At 44.9% G+C, this 15,523-nt stretch overlaps 1 protein-coding gene across 2 annotated transcripts in view; it reads right to left on the bottom strand.

The window, feature by feature from the left end:
• Window positions 1-15,017, bottom strand: part of DAG1 (dystroglycan 1) — a 102,261-nt gene extending 87,244 nt beyond the window's left edge. Inside the window, exon 1 of one of the 2 annotated variants that reach the window (XM_078661290.1) lies at window positions 14,574-15,017. The gene's annotated coding sequence lies outside the window, so the exon portion shown is untranslated. Of the gene's footprint in view, window positions 1-14,438 lie in introns of both variants that reach the window. The other variant, XM_078661291.1, reaches the window with a different exon arrangement.
• Between the last annotated feature and the right edge of the window lie 506 nt (window positions 15,018-15,523).

Genomic DNA, 15,523 nt, shown 5'->3' with positions numbered 1-15,523 from the left:
AAGTGCGTCTCTAAGTGGGATGCACAACCATTGGTTATGCTACTTCTTAATTCTCAATTTAACATGCTCCGAGCCCTTAAACACATCTTCAAAACAGAAAGACAGTCATCTTATTGTAGACTGTTACTGCAGACATTTCCACAGTAAATTACTTTTAGGAGAAATGTCACAAATCGCATTCTCAAAACCCACGTCTTTGAATGTATGACTAAATCTACCGCACCTTGACAGACCGCCGACAATCTCCATTCTCTTTCGGAACACTTTACTCACCGTTTGAGTTCTGCCGAGACATTTCTTTCCTGATTGCAATTATATTTTCTAGATTAAATTATCGTCTCTGAAGCCTGCCTAAATAAGCCAGTGCTGCACAGAAGTTTAGTGAAGCAAGGAAGATAAGGATCAAAGAGCAGTAGGAGAAATGAAGGCGCAATATGAAAGTGGAGGCGCAAAAGAGGCATGGAGAAACAGAGGAAGTAAGTTCAAGGAGTAGGGAGTGTGGAAGCAAACGAAGGAAGAGGCGAGAACGGCTTAAATGCAGTCATGGGAGAGAAGAAAAGAACTAAGAAAGAGGGAAGTGGAAAAGTAGAGTGGAGAGATGGTGGAAAATAAGGGGGGAGAGGCAGTGTGGAAAGGGAGAAAAGGGGGGAGGGAAGAGATACGTCAGGAACTGGAGGCGAGATGGAGTAATGAGCGGTCAGAGAAACTGCACGGGAAAGAGAAGAGGGATTGGAGACGATGAAAGGAGGGAGAAGGAGACACGATGGAGACGACTGGAGCCCGCGAAATGGCAAACTACGGGAGAGAGAATGAATCAGAAAGAGAACAAGCATTGGCAGCGTGGCTGTGAAAGCGACGCGGCCGCGCAAGTGATCGGGCTAGAAGCAGCAGCTGTTTTTAAGCACACTCGTGCTTGTGGCACCATCCCCCTTGCGGGAGCGAGCAACAGCCAATTAGCATGCGCTCCGCTGCTCGTTCCCACCAGGTGGATGACGTCACAAGCACAAGTAGGTGCTTCCAAAAAGACAGTAGAGCAACGGCTAAAGGTCCTCCTATGCAGTGCAGCATGCACGCTGCGTAGGCAAGACCTAAAAAGGTACTTTGGAATGCTTAGACAATAATACAACGCTAAACCATATTTAGGTAAAATAAAATTAAATTCGGCTGTTTTTCTCAGCTAAGAACTGCCTCTCTCTAGTCACCCTACGCAGTTATGAATCAGAGGAGGCTGATCGGCTGGCATCAATACCGCCGAAGGAAAAGCACAGGTGCAAAAGACCCATCTTCTTAGTTTTAAAAAGTATGTTGCCATGGCAGAGTTCAAACCTGTTTAAGTCTACCAACTTGTAAAAGTTGAAGGCATTGCAACGGGAGCAACAGTGGAGTGAGGAGAGTTTAAAGTGGTGCTCCGTGACCTGTGCATTAGTACACGTGGGGTCCAACAGACGTTATGCAGGGAATTAACAGAGATGGAGGAGAAAATGTGTGCGCTGAAGCTTCAATCCCCAACTGGCGCCCAGGTTATGTAGTACCAGACAGAACAGGGCAGAATACAATTACAGAGCCATGCAGAGCACATTAAGAATACCGACACTTGTGGCCAGGCATCAGTCGGAGGGTTACAATGTGAGGCGTACTGTTATTAACAAACGTAAATGCTGGACTACGATGCTGGAGAAGGACACGGTTTATTCAGGTAAGCAGAGACGGGAACGGACCCCAACACTTGGCCGGCCCAACAGTCCTCAGCAACGATCCCCTTCTATCTCCTAACTGTCCCCCACCCACATTCAAACCTTCCACATTCCAACCTATTGTTATGCACGAGACCTCAAGGCGTCCTCGAGCTCCCGTGAAACAGGGCACGAGCCCTACATTACACTTACGCTGGCCTGGCTACTGAGATCGGACGGGGTACTGTTAGGTGCAATCCGAGAGAGCACAGGTGCTCTCCTCGATACTCAGGCAAAGAGCAATGCAGTGTTCCACTTTTACTATGCAACACTCTACACACCTACCCCATCCCAAATGAGAGGCGACACTGGGATGTCTGCTTTTCTAGCTCCCATCCATCAACCCACTTCACAGAACAGAACTACAGGAACCGATTACTGTCCAAGAAATACAAGTAACTAGAACAAAAACAGCCAGGGTTAAAATTCTGGGACTATACCGGTTCCCGGTGGAATTGTAAGAACGTGTGTGTCGGGGCTTGCACCCAAACTATTTCGAGCGCACCAACGCAAGAGTGCATGGGACGCCTACCGGACTTCCTGAGAGAGGTGCTAATAGGGGTCCTCCTAAAACAAGTTAGATATACCCTATCAGTGACATCTTACAGCCGGCTCTCCCTATTTAATTTAGATTAGATTATAAAATATGGAGGAAAATGCTGGCAGATCGACTTATATCAATAGCTCAAACTTTAGTACCCCAAGAGCAGATTGGTTTCATTCCTGGACGGAACATCGTTCTTAATCTCGGTTAGCTATTTAGGATTGGTCAATGAGACACCGGACTGGGCGCCTCTTTTTTGGGAGTGCCACGTTTTAGAGGGCAAGGGTTGTTTACTCAGTTCCAAGTCTGCTGCCACGACAAAGTATACCTCTTTTGCTTTGGTGCTTTGGGCAAAGTCTCTTATCGGCAACACAGGTCTCATCTTGGTCCTTCTTTGATGCAAGTTTTTCAGATCTGAGATTCTGGAGTTAGGAGGTCGCTTAAATTCTAGATTTAGGGGAGTTAGGGGTGCGAGAGCTAGAAGCCAATTAATTGATAGCTAGTCCCTGCAGCTAATCTGCCCCTCAGGTGACCACATCCGGTTGTGTAGACAACCTTTTCTACGCAGAGCCTTCTATTCTGCCAGAATTCAAATTGTGGTGTAGTTATCAGGCTGCTCACCCTGGTGATGTGGCAAGCCTTCTGGGGTGAACACCTCCCTGCAGCCTTTGAAGTTCACAGTCTTGATGTGCCATTTCACTAGCCTGCTTGGGACGAGGGAAGTTTGATCTCCTTCCTGTCCAAGCCTTTTTCCCCTAACTCACAGTGGGGATCAGAGTGCCTGGCAGGAGTTCAGAATCCTGTCTTGGTGGCAGCAGGTGCTGGAAAGCGCAAGCTGGTCCGCGAGAGCGCAGTGAAGCTGGGGCAACCAAGTTGGCAACCTCTAGGTGCCACCTGGGTGCATGCTATTTCACTCAGGGCACGAGAATCATGTCAGGGGTAAGAAGGCACTTTCTTTGATACCAAACATGATATATAATACTTCACCACCTATGCACAGGGCATCTCTGGTACCATATACTAGGGACTTACACAGGGGCAAAGTGTGCCAATTTGGGATTACTAAATCGAATATAATGGCTTTGGGAGAGAGCACAGACACTGGGGTCTGGGCAGCAGACTCCAGTGCACCAAAGTCATAACCATCAGCAATTGGAGTAAACAGTGGGGGAAAGGGGACCGTACAAAACGGGGCACTTTCCTACAGTACTAGAAAAAGTTATAGCGCTATTAAAACGTAAATGTTTTCATTAAAACAGGACAATGCCACGAAAATTCGGTAAATAAACAACCCATTCAAAATCCTTGCAACAGCCCTACGATTGTGCGCTTTGGCCTTAACGGGCAGTAAGCAGGAACTTCGGATCATTCTATACGGATTTAACAGCATAATGAAATCGGCATAGATTTAGAATGCACCACAGTGTGCATTAAAAAAAAGTTTTAGATTAATTACAAAGTGTTCACTCAGAAACTCCATTTCCTATCTACACCAAATAATCAATAGCAGGCGTGGCCCAATGAATTAACTTTAAGAGAAGAGAGCCTAAAATAGGAACCAGTCATAGCTTGGCAGGCAAAACCAACAAAATATTTAGCATTTTTGTGGAGCAGCAGCCAATTCCATTCTGTGAATTGTAGAGAAATATGAAATAGTTGTTTGGGGTGTGGATGATCTGAAAGAGCAACAGAGAAGGAGGTTCAAGAATCCAAACAATGTAATAATGCAGGGCAGGCGTGTTTGTGAGAGGCAGTAGTGAACTGAAAAGCGGTTTTAAATTCGCTCATGTAATGAGCCCACCTCCCGGACCCCACCCTCTAGAGAGCCTGTATCTTTGTAACAGATACAGCAACACACTTAATTACAAAATCAGCTTACAAACGTAGGAAATAGCCTACTTATTGAAACATCATAGTTAAATGGTTATGATTAATCACTTAATAAAAGCAGCTGAGGAAAAGTTTAATGGCAGACAGATTGCAGGTTGGTATTATAACTGTTTAGTGCGCAAAACTAACTATTATGTCTCTAGGAGCGTAAGGATCATCGCCCAAGGAGGTGCATTAAGAACATTTTACTATTAATATACTTAGGTTGTTTTAAAATCTAATTCCCGCAGCCTTAGTACATTAAAAAAAAGATAAGCAACAAGAGAGCGGGGAGCAGACAGAGCAAGGCTGAGTCCTAGGAAAGCAAGTAGGTGAAAGAGAGAAATGTGGTGGGGATAGGGAAGTAGCCTGTGGGCGGGGAAGCAACTCGAGGTCGAGTATAACATGGAGGGGCGGGGAGAAGCACACAGGTGACAGAGGGCACATGGGCATTGAATGCTATGGGAAAGAAGTATACGAATTAAACAACAAGTTCTCATCCCAACAAAAAAAGTAGAGCTTGAAAAGCAAACAGTTAAAGCATTGAAGGCAGTCAATCAAAATGGTGAATCTGCTATAGTCCTGATGAAAAAATACATGATTTATAAGTTGGGACACAATAAGAAGCAGATAAAAGGGTGGCAGGAAAGCCAACTAATTATAGACAATGGGTAACCTCCAAGCCCATGTATATTCTTAGTAGGCACACAATATGTTTCGCAACAAACAGTGCATTTGCGGTCTAGTAGGTGAGACCTTAAAGGAGGGCCCAACAAACTTTGAAATTCTTCAATGGGAATAAAGTGTCTCTCTGTGCTTTATATTTAGTACCATCAATTGTCAGATATGAAGTTTGACACAATTTGAGATGGCCAGGTACATTTTATTTCTTTAACTAGTATTTGGCCTACAAAAAAGGGTGGGGGGAGAGCCCTACCATGAGGAAAATCAACTGAACACAGTAGTACAGGCAGACTGGTAGAAGGAATTAAAGTGTTAAAGACTGCAGGAGTAATAACTAGCTGTAAGTGTGCTTTTTAGGTCTCCCTATCAGACAGCTTTGTATGTAGGCAACGGGCTCTTGTTGACCGTATCAAAAACGTAGAGGGCTTAGAGCCCACCTCAGTCTTTCCTGTGCTTGGCTCTACTGACGCTCATTTGCTTGCTTCTTTTTAAATGACTTGCTGTCTTCTTATGTTGTCCAATCCCCTGGAATAGTCTTTTTACCATGCGTTTAACTGGCTGACTTGTATCCTTCCAGTGCTCATATTTAGTGGAATATTTTTTTCTTTAAGCACACCAGGGCGGCTCCTCCATGTGGGCGGAGGAGTGTCGCCCCACTGCTTTGCTTTCTCGCAATGCGAGAAGCAGAAACATAAAATGGTATTATATTTTTTTTTTTATTTAACACCCCCCCTCTCCGCACAACCCCCCCTTCTCTCACAACCACTATTTAATCCCCAGTGCACCTCGGTTGCTCCCACACCACTTGTGTTTTGTTTATTTTGTAGATTTTTGGGAGGGCATAGAAACTACCATTTGGTGCAGGGCCACTCCACAATATGCTTAAATCGGTAAAAATTACTTTATATTTTATTTATTTTTTCTACCAATTGCTTCAAGTGGTCTTCACCAACTTAAATCGGTAAACAAAAGGGCACCTGCAGGTGTGCAAACAGCAATAAGCATGTGCTTGCCTACAGAATAACAAGTGAACTAGTAGTGTTGTTGGGTGTACGAGCTAATGCACGCATTTTGAAGTCTTGCTTTGCTTATGGTGTACAGCATAAGTAAAAAGCATTGGTGAAACTAATAGGTCAAAAGATAGATAGCTAGACAGATGGACACAAACAAGTTAGAATGAGGGAGACCTTTTGGATAAATAAAGTAAATACAGAGAGTGTTGGATTAAATATCGACAGAAAGCATTATAATTTGCTGTAAGATTTTGGTGATCCAAAGACAATTCAGAGTTGGTACTTGTCACTGGGGGAAGTGTAACGATTCTTGGTTGATCTGGTTACCCTATAATATTAGAGCTGAGGCAACCGAATAGTCAAGATTTTGTATTTGTATTTATTTATTAACTGTACAATTAAAATCAATACAGTAAAACACATTAAAAAGAGCAAGATAAAAGACACAATAAAAGTGGTGGAGCTTCAGATGGAATTTAATGGATATCTCCACCCCCCACCCCGGCGCCCACACAGTCAGCCTGCGCCTATGGTCATTGTCATTTTCATATGTCCTTGCTCAGGTTTCTGCACCATGGGAATTGTCCACATTCCCACTGTCTGTACGCCGTTCTCCTTGGCCTTCAGGTAAAAGCCATAATATGGTACAGTCTCAATAAAATGGGTAAAATGGTGCAAGGGCTCAGTGTTTGATGGGTGCCAGGCTGCTTAGGTCAAAAGGTGAGACCTATTTGCTTTGTCAATGCTTGCATCAAGGCGGGTAATATTAGATGAGAGTGACAAATTAATATATCCACTACTTTGAGACTCGTAGCTCAATTTCCAGTGTGGATGATTCACCAATTCAAAACACAAGATTTATCTAAGGAAATTATTTACGTTCATGTCCAAAGTGAAAAGAGAAAGAAAAAAACAACATGCGTGATGTATGACGCAACAGCTTACGTCCTTGTCATTCTGTGAATACCAACGCACCTCATGCCTTCTGGCATTTTCAGGCATCTGCTATGCCTGTCATCCGTCAGTGACATTTGCATAATTAAGTACTTGGATTTCCGTTTTAGTGACGTCAATATAACTCTTATTATGTCATGCACAGTGCATTTTTAATGTTTTATTAATCATTCTCTAGCCTATTGGCCAGCAGTTCATTACAACACGCCAATACAAACTGCATTTAACTCCGATATACTTTTTCTTTACAATGCATTAAATCAATCTCCATGCAGCGACTAATAATGGCTTAACTGAAAAAGTTTGTATGCAATATTTTTCATCCAACATATTTTACTACACCCAAAGCGCTCCACTTAAATCTCCGATTTTTGTGATCAGCGCCCATGATAGCACGTGCTTGTGGACTCCAGCTATATAATGTGGGCAGGACCAATTATTAGAACTTCCTGGAAACAAGTATGATAACTTGAACAAAGCTTTGGAAGATAATTTTGAAGACCCAGAAGTGTCCCTCTTATGGAGGAAACGACTGGAAAATAATGAATATTAGATTATGATATTGGTTTATTTGGTTCTTTAGTAGCACACTTGTAAATAGATCAGAAAGGAAAGGGGAACTGCAAGATGAAATGAAGAGCGTAATGGGCTTGGCAAATAACTACACTCAACGGCTGGGTTCATTGTTAAGGTTACAAGAGACCTAAGGCAAATTTCTGAAATTGATGGCTTCAAGAGAAAATGGAATAATTTTTTTCATAGTAGATATACATGGTAATCCCTCTTGCTTTCGCTCAATAAATATTTAGAAGAGGAGCGGAGATTACCTTAAATGTATAATCTTTATATCACAATGCCATCACAAAAACTGGATGAAAACACATTCAAGATTGTGCAGTCTAGTTGACTTTTTAAATATAGAGCGTCACACTGCACTTCTGGCATTTCTAACTACTGTCAATAAATGGTATTGCTAATAATTAATTGAATCCTATCCACATTAACGAGCTGATGGGCTGAATCGGACTTGCCCGGATTCGAACTCCTGATCAAGGACTCACTGAATACTTCTGCAGAGAGCATTTAGCTTACCAAGACAATCAGCTGACAAAGGGCATAAGTCTCCAAGTAAGTCATCCACTCGAGGTACAGAGGAATCCTTCCTTTTTATGGCATGGTTTAGAAACGTTTGTGATGTAACTTCACACTGAAATCAAGCTTTGGCACTACAAAGCAACCGTCCTTACTGAAGCTAGAACACATTCTCCCCTGAACACTGCTTACAGGTATCTAATCACAACTTTAACTTTCACAGTTTCCACAACAATCATAATTGAGATGCGTTTTTCTTGACCCAGTGCCCTCAAATTATTCACAATCATTTCCCACGTCACTTCTGGCATTATTTTTTTTCCTAAGGAGTGTCTTTTTACTCATAAATCCTTAATGCTTTCACTGGCAGAGTATTATGTGGAGAACAGACTCAGTCACTCAGATTACGCAACAAGAGGACACACATATGTGGGTTTGGCAACAATTGCCAGTTTATCGCCTGACATCCAGCACCTAGACACGCTATTCAAATGGGTTTCTTGATGCTGTTCTTAAAACTGTGAAGCGAACCAGACTAGTAAGTGCTCAGCTGTTTCCTGGAGAATGGCTGTGCACGTGGGATAGTCTGATGTTCATGGGAAGCATGCTGTAGATACTAGGCACGGAACTGAAACGGTTCGCTCACCTCAAGTACTGGTGTAGAATTTGGGTACATCAGAAGAGCTGCCAGATTGTTATGATCTTAAAGGTGAGACATGCTATCTTAAAAAAAATACAATCTATCACATGCAGAAACCTACAACTGCTGATACACAGTGTCTTTTCTCTGTGCCCGTCATAACTGATAGCTGTATTTTGAGCTTTCTGGTCCACACCCAACAGGTTGTTTAGTAACCTAGGATAAAGGACACTTCAATGATCAGCATTGCCACTCTGACCACTAACTTCTGTTTTTATTAAGATATATATTTTGCAGGGCTTAAAGTTGCAGTTTTTTACTACCATATTAAACACAGGTAATAAGGCTGCCCAATCAGTAGGCCAAGCTTTTTAACCTTATGTATGGAACTGGAAATCTACATTTAAGAGATTTGACGCTGGAGTGGCTGCTAGCGGAGGCTGATTTTTTTTAGCTGTTAACTTGCCGATAATTACAAGTCATACATAGCTGAAAGTCTACCAGTCAATGTTCCAGTTATCCATTTGCGTACGATCAGAAGAACATTTAATATAAACGGGATTGGGATTGGATGGACACCTGTATCCATTGGAAAAGATTGAGAAGGGAGTAACCGCAGAGACAGAAAAAAGGCTGAAGCCAGAACAAACTGTGGTACTCCACAATCTAGCCTAATGGGGCTAAATGTAAAAGTTCCTAATTTTATCTGCTGGAGTCAGATAATCAGGAGACACTATAAGCATCTTGTAGCATTCAGAATTTTTACCATTCTAGACAGATGCTGTAAAAAGGTGTGGTGGTCCATTGTGTCAAAAGCCTTTGAAAAGTTTAATGCACTAGTAAGAAAGCTGTATCGTTGTTGGCAATAGAGAAAGTAGACCCCAACACTCCAGGAGTGCTGTTTCTGCCCCCCCACTGAATTGCCTTAAGTCCCCTTTCCCAATGAACTGCTGATTAACTGCGAATCCTGAGCTTTACAGTTGGTAAAATCGATTTAGTAATTTTTTGAAACTACAAGAAGAGTGTCAATTGGTGAAACATTTAATAAATCAGTGGTTGGGCTTTTGTGGACAGAAGTTTCCAAACCATTATAAATATCATTGCACTGGCCTCACAGACAAACAGACTGACTAAACAACAAACAATGAGAGCATGTTTGAGCAGGTGGACGCACGTTCCCTCAGATTCAGGTTTAGATTAATTTAAGATGTTTCAGTAGAGATGAATTTGACCAACTCCTAAGAGTTCTAATGGGCATGCCTCTGTTCAGAGAATGGGTGTTAGGAGACAACTACTGACCAAGTGAATCTATTCAATTTTACCAACAAATGTAAATGTATAGGCATTTATATAGCGCACTACTTACCCGTAGGGTCCCAAGGCGCTTCGACCGCTGCGAAACCCTTCCTGGCTTCCCTGAGAGATGGTCCCTTAATGGGTATCTCCAGGGTGAGACCAGGCATCCCCGGCGGTCTGGTGGGGCCGTTAGTGAAGATGAGGCAAGCTAATGCCCAGAGTTGCCGAGTGTGAACGCTGATCAGAGTGGGCACCGAGGCGAGAGAATTATCGAGTCCGCTGACCCTGGTCCAGAAACCTGCCGCGCCGGGAATCGAACCCTGGTCCCGGGCCGTCCTCTGCTCTCGGGTCTGCCGCCTCTAACCAGTGAGCCACACTACTTCACAACAAAGAGTAGTTTAGATTCTCAAAGCTCTTTGGAGTGTATACCACTATATTCCAAGAGGACATTATGATATCACAGACTAGTACAAATGGCAATAACAGAATGTGAGTGTTCGTGCCAGAGACTAAAGTTACTGAAACAGGTTTCATTGAACACAAAGGTAGGAAAAACCATGGCATAGAAACCAGACCAAAACAGACTCTGTACTCGGATACTTATAAAGTTTGCAAACTGGTCTGTAGTAATGCAAGACTATGAATTAATCTGGATCACTGAACCGTGGCAGCAGATTTTCCCAGCTCTTAGCAGAGCTCAGTCCCATTATTGGGAATTTATTACAAACAAATTATAGACTGGCTGCAGCTGAGACATTTGTCAAGGTAATTTTAGCTCAACAAAAATGCAGAATAGAAAATGCAGTTAGAAATCATACGTTTAAAGGGATATAATATCTCAGAGGAGACAGTCTCCTCCAAGCAAGCGTGTGAAAAACAAAAAATGGTAAAAACAAGATAACTCATCAGTATGATCTGGTTTGAGCGTATACAGTTAAGTATACTCTATGGTTTTAACCAGTACGAACAATGTACAACATAGAACATAATAGATACCAAAGTTTAGTCTATTTAATACCCATAAGAAAAAATAGAAAAACAAGTATCGAACCAGCTTGCCGTGTAGGCAAAGTCAAGAAATATACAGGTAGCCAATGATCAAAGAGTATCCTAACAGCACTAATAATGCTCACTGTGTTCCTAAGCATTGAAAAGTCCATGATGCTTCTGTTCGTGGAAGTTTAGTGTTAAGCCCCAAACTCTTTTCAGATATCACCGTTCCACAGCCCGACGACGCAGTAGTAAAAAGACCATTAAGATCAAACGGCTCACCAAAACAAAATAACCACGAGCAAATAACTCGAGCAGAAAGCTAAGTCGTTAAGACTTGACATATTATCAAGCGAAATGTGCGTTTAACATAGTAGTCCAATGACAAAAACACGCACTCTGAAGCAGAACCAAAATAACTTTTTCAATACACCAGAACTTGTTAATACGTTAAAAAAAGTATTTTTTAAGTCTAATCTCGTATACCTACTGGATTGGTAAAAGTGGTTTTGTTTAACCCAGAGTCCACCCCACTCCAAGCCAGCCAGCCAGCATTCTACATTCCAAACCACAGTCTCTTATATGTCTTCTCCATTTACCCCTTAGTGCTATGAAGAAGTCTTCGGGGATCACCTTCAACACATATGACACATCAAATAGCCTTTTAACTAGTGCTCGTTGGTACACTGAAGCTGCCCAAAAGTACCTTTAGGGCTATAAAAAGCTAAACATGATCTAACACACACCACCTTACTTCTCTGCCATTATCTTCATCGACGCTTACCGCTCCCTCACCAGTGTTTGAGGGCACCGTCAGAGCAGTCAGAGCAGCATACGGTCTATGACATCCGTAGTAAAAGTATGCGTGGTAAAGGCTGTCGTTGTAACCACGCATGCGTTGTAATGCATGCGTGGTTAAGGTTTTCGTTGAAACGGCCTCGTTGTAGTGGCCGTTTCCCCTCTTTCTTCCACCATTCTATGTGTTCTTCCTTTCTCCTGCTCCCATTGCAGCGTTTTGAAGTTGCAACGGGGAACACGCGATACACAAATAATCTAAGACAACACGAACAAACAATTCATTACTCATACAAAAACACAATCTCCACCAAATCAGACTCCACTGTGCACAATATCTCTATCTACATAAAATGGACACAAATATTCAAGGTGGGATACGTTCCATAAATATTTACTTGAGCAATTTTTTGACACTACTGGCAAAAGCTAATTGTAAGAATTCTGTCAACTCCCTGCATATTTATCCTGTTTGAATTCGGAAGTCTCCAATACTCAATGTAAGCATCAATAGGAGCTTCTAACAGCTGTAAACTTCGCTCTCTGGTGTGCGAACCCACACAGGAAAAAAGAGCGCCCGTGTAAAGGTGTTGGCAGCGAAGAGAACAGACACGACTGCATCTCTTAAAAAAAAGCAAAACAGAAATGCGACTGTCGTGACATATGTAGCAGCAGGGTGTATTCCCTTTAAAAGATCTGCACTAATCATTCTTTGCACGAAGTCCGAGCTCGGTGGCTTTGCAGGTGGCACACAGACACCCAACGGCCATTTTTAACAAAATACTGCAATGTTTAAACAGGTTCGAAACCGAACTCTCCGTTTCACTATGAGCGGCTGTAAAGCAATCCCACTCCAGACAACCAACCCCCACGCTCCAGAGCAGCAATAACATGTTAAAAATAGGACCTTGCGCAGCCTGAGACCCCTGCATTCCGCCTGGCCAAGTGAGGGCTCCGGCTGTGCGTTCTCGGCCCCCTCGCCGAACATGGAGCTTGGCTGTGCACCTTCATTCTTCCTTCCAAGGCACCTGTTCACCCCTGGCCTGTATATGTACAACCACCTCGAACCCAGGCCTCCAGCCTGTACCCTTTACACATCATGTTGGCCTCTACGCTGTACTGTTGGTTCCATCGTCTGTAAATCACGACACGCCTTAAATTCCAAGGCTTGCGGGAGTTCCTGCACTGCATTCTATGCCTATGTGGCGCTCCAATTCCATGCTTTGCGCTCACCGCGCACACACCTTCAATAATGGTCCCCTTTCCCGCCTGCTTGCAGGTCCTCCAGGAGGCCCCCCTGTTCTGTCATACTACCCTGTCATCAAACAGTGTTTTGCCATGCCAAATATCCCACGGGGGCTCCTAAAAAAAAAACGAAGCCCGGTGGCCACCTCCCTCCGGAACACTTCCATTCTCTGCTCCCACGTCGCAGGGGAACTCCTAATGCTCCTGTATCCCGAATAAGCTTTTATATCTTGGCTTCATGTTCTGGCAGATCCTGTCGGAGCTACTCTTCTAACCAGCTCCCACACTCGAGGAGTCCACATTTATCCAGGGGCCTGTTCTCCGATCAAACCTCCTGCAGACTATCCTGTTATACCATTCCTTCAAGGCTCACCAGCTCCTGTAGATGACAGTTCTTGCATGTCCTCAAACCCTGCAGGAGCTTCTGTTCTACTGTGATACCAGACCTGGCTGAATTTGCCCCTATTTCTGCTCCCGCCGATGTTCTTTTCCTTGCCTTGCCCCACGGTCCTGCAGGAGCCCCTGTTCTTCCAGGTCACAATGGAGCCCGTGTTCTGTCGTGCCCTCGGAAGCTCCTGGGCTCCATTTAAGAGCGCCAGTCGTCGGTCTAACATACTCCAGGTGATTCCGCAGGTCCCCCCAGCTTCCGCTTACTCCTTGGGCCTCCCCCGCGTACTCCACACCAGTGCTTCACAAAGACGCTTCTGAGCTCGAAGGCAAGCTGACTCCCCGCGGCCTCTGTTCATTCATCGCCTATATACAGTTCACAAGCCTCGCTAACTGGGGCCTAGCAGCAAGTCTACCGTTCAGAAAAATCCAGTAGCCAAGGCTTTTCCCACGATTTGCCCGGAAAGACATAACAGCAGCGCAAGAGACACCTGGATTCAATTCCGACTACCATTGCAAGGTGCACGAAAGCAAAACACCTCAAAATTAGTCAGGGACCTGTGGGAGGATTCCTTGCCGGCACAGCACGAGATCATATCCGAAATAAAGGCCAGGATCACAAATAACCAGGCGACGCATGTATGATAGAGTAGGGAGTCACACCATCAACAATGGAAAAGAGAGTAAAATATACCACCAGACACAGCAACACCGAGACACCAATATTTTCCCTCCACACACACTGTCCAGGGACAGCATCAAACCAGCAAGACAATTCATGAGCTACGCAAGGACAATAAACAATAACAAAATGCACCACCAAACTGCCCTTGTGAAGCAGGGCCAAGCCACCCCAGATAACACAACTGGGCAACGCAGTGAGGCAAAACGCCCCTTCCAGGCAGCAGCTCGAGGACAGTAATCTACCATCCCTACCACACCACCAGTGCACACACCTTTGCATGGCAACACCGAGATAAATACCACCCACTTTCCGGTGCAGTACCGCCTCCTCAGCAGCAATACCACCACATACACGGCAATTAAACCGCATTCACCGCCAGCGAAAGCACTCATTCATCCGCACTCAAGGCATTACCAACGAAAGTCTTTACACTGTTTTACTGCATCAAGTGTAACCCCCACCCTTCTTTTCGCTGCAAAACAACCCATCACCATTCCAGGTTAAACATTACCTCCAAATGATTCCTTGAAGTGATACCAAGGTACAAACAGAGAGAATCCCGGTGAAATAGCACTGGAGGAACGGATGCCCGGCCCAGTTGGTGAACGCGCGCACTGCCCTAGCACAGATCCCGTCAGACACTCACCCGTCTGGTCCAGCAGGTGCGGCCTTTCCACCACCGACGTCGGAGGTCCACGAACAACTCCAGTCGCCGCCCGCTTCCTTCCACGGGGCCTGGGCACCAACCTATTGCCACCTCCGCGGGGCGCGCGTCCTCCCTCCGCAGCCGTCCAACGGCTGCAGCGCGCGACCAGCAACCTGCCAGCGGCGCGCGCCCAACACTGCAGCCCTCTGCTGCCCGGCGCGGAAAGCGCCAACTGGGCCCTTAGTAGGGGACTCAGTCCCAGAGGACCCTGCGCTGATAAACCACTCAGCTGCCGCGTCAATTAAATCCCCGCGTTCCGATGCACTGATTTCCAGACTCGGGCCTCTCCTCTAGCCCTCTCGATCCACACTCTCTCTCAATCCTCGACTCCCTCTACTCTCCCCCACCTGCGCTATTGGTTTGCCCTTCCTGGACCGAAATCCCGCCCACATTTTGATAGACACACCTATAGCCCCGACCGCAAAAGAGTCTAGTCTAGCAAGTCTCGCCCATTAACTGTGTCAGCCTATTGACTGCCCGCATTGCCCTTCAAGCACCGCCTACTGTGACAACCTTCCAATCGGCTGAGAGAGTGCTCTAAAGTCCCTGCTCACTCGCTGCCTCCCTACGTCAGCCGCGCCCCTTGTCGCACACGTCCTGCCCCTACATGGTTTCTACCCCTTGAGCTTTACCCAGGTAAAAACCAGTGAGTGACTGCTTGTTCTTTCATTATGGCAGCAACGTTCAGCCTCTTCCTTCGTCCAGCGCACCGACCTAGTCCCTCGAGCTCGGTTTATAAACCGTCCCCTTCTAAACTTTCTATCCAGCGGACACTGCTAGGCCCTAGCGCCTTTCCAGATTAGGCAACAGAACATTTAAGAACCTGACGTTGTGCTTAAAAAACACGAGGGCGGTCAAGGTGAAGGGAGGAGGCGTTCTAATGATGCCAG

Source organism: Lissotriton helveticus, chromosome 9, assembly GCF_964261635.1.
Source record: "Lissotriton helveticus chromosome 9, aLisHel1.1, whole genome shotgun sequence".
NCBI classification, from domain to species: domain Eukaryota; kingdom Metazoa; phylum Chordata; class Amphibia; order Caudata; family Salamandridae; genus Lissotriton; species Lissotriton helveticus.
Note: the sequence above shows the minus strand (reverse complement) of the source record. Positions and strands in the feature narration are given on the sequence as shown.